Source organism: Hipposideros armiger, unplaced genomic scaffold, assembly GCF_001890085.2.
Source record: "Hipposideros armiger isolate ML-2016 unplaced genomic scaffold, ASM189008v1 scaffold_29, whole genome shotgun sequence".
NCBI classification, from domain to species: Eukaryota; Metazoa; Chordata; class Mammalia; order Chiroptera; family Hipposideridae; genus Hipposideros; species Hipposideros armiger.
The window spans coordinates 2,029,396-2,030,435 of record NW_017731379.1 but is presented as its reverse complement, the minus strand read 5'-3'; positions in this window follow the sequence as shown (position 1 = coordinate 2,030,435).

Genomic DNA, 1,040 nt, shown 5'->3' with positions numbered 1-1,040 from the left:
AGTGACCCGGCCACTTGTGGGTGAGGCTGCAATGTCAGCCACCCCAGAGGGGGGATGGAAGCCACTCTGGAAAGGAAGGGGCACAAAAAGGAGCAGGTGCTGGGTCCCAGGGCCCCATCCTCTGCCCTGTTGGCCTGCACACAGTCTCTCCACAAGAAAGGGCACACCGATCCCTTTTTGCATCCTAGCATCTCAATACCTCTAGAAAAAAACGAATGCCTGAAGGCTGTAGGAATTCAGACACCCTGTTGAAAGCAATAGCCTCTTGCCTGGAACACTTGCAATGTAGAAGGCTCAAAAATGCAAGCCATGACTTGAAAGATCGTGCAGGCTTCACCCCCGCCCCACAGCCACAGCCTCCCCAGCATCTCCCTGGTGGTGGGGGTGAGCCTGGGAGTGGTGAGCTCAGTGGTTCCAACCTCTTGGCAGCACTAGAGGTAGCTGAAGCCAGCACCTAATATCAAGGGCAAACACCCTGCTAGCCGGAGTTCTTTGCACTAGGTGAGGGCTGTTCTCTCTCTCCACTCTTCCTGTCCTACAGTGTCACGTTCTGGTAGGGTCATGGGAAAAGTGAGGCTTCTCTCTGCTTCTTATTGTCCCTGGAAGGCACATTAGCCAGCCATGAATGTGCCACTGCTTGATGCCACCGGTGGCCCACAGAGCAGGCTGCCCTGGGTCTGACACCCTGCTGGGCTCTGAACAAGGATGGGTCTTAGCGTTCTCTGTATCCATCTGGACAGTGGTGACGGTTCTAAATGGAATCAGGTCTCGTGGACTTAAATTCAGAACAAGGTTCTGCCAATGCCCCTCCCTTATGCTGCCCAATCACTGAAGGCTTATTGGTTTGGGGGTATATACTCCGGAACCAGAAGGTCAGAGATGTCTGTCTTCAAGGACTAATGTGGGGTTTACAATATTGTTTATTCTTTCAACAAATGTTTGTGGAGAGCCTTCACATTCCAGGGCCTGTGCTGGGTGCTAGGGTTCTGGTGGTGAGTAAAAACGAGCGTCTAATGGAGAAGAGATATTAAGCAAACATT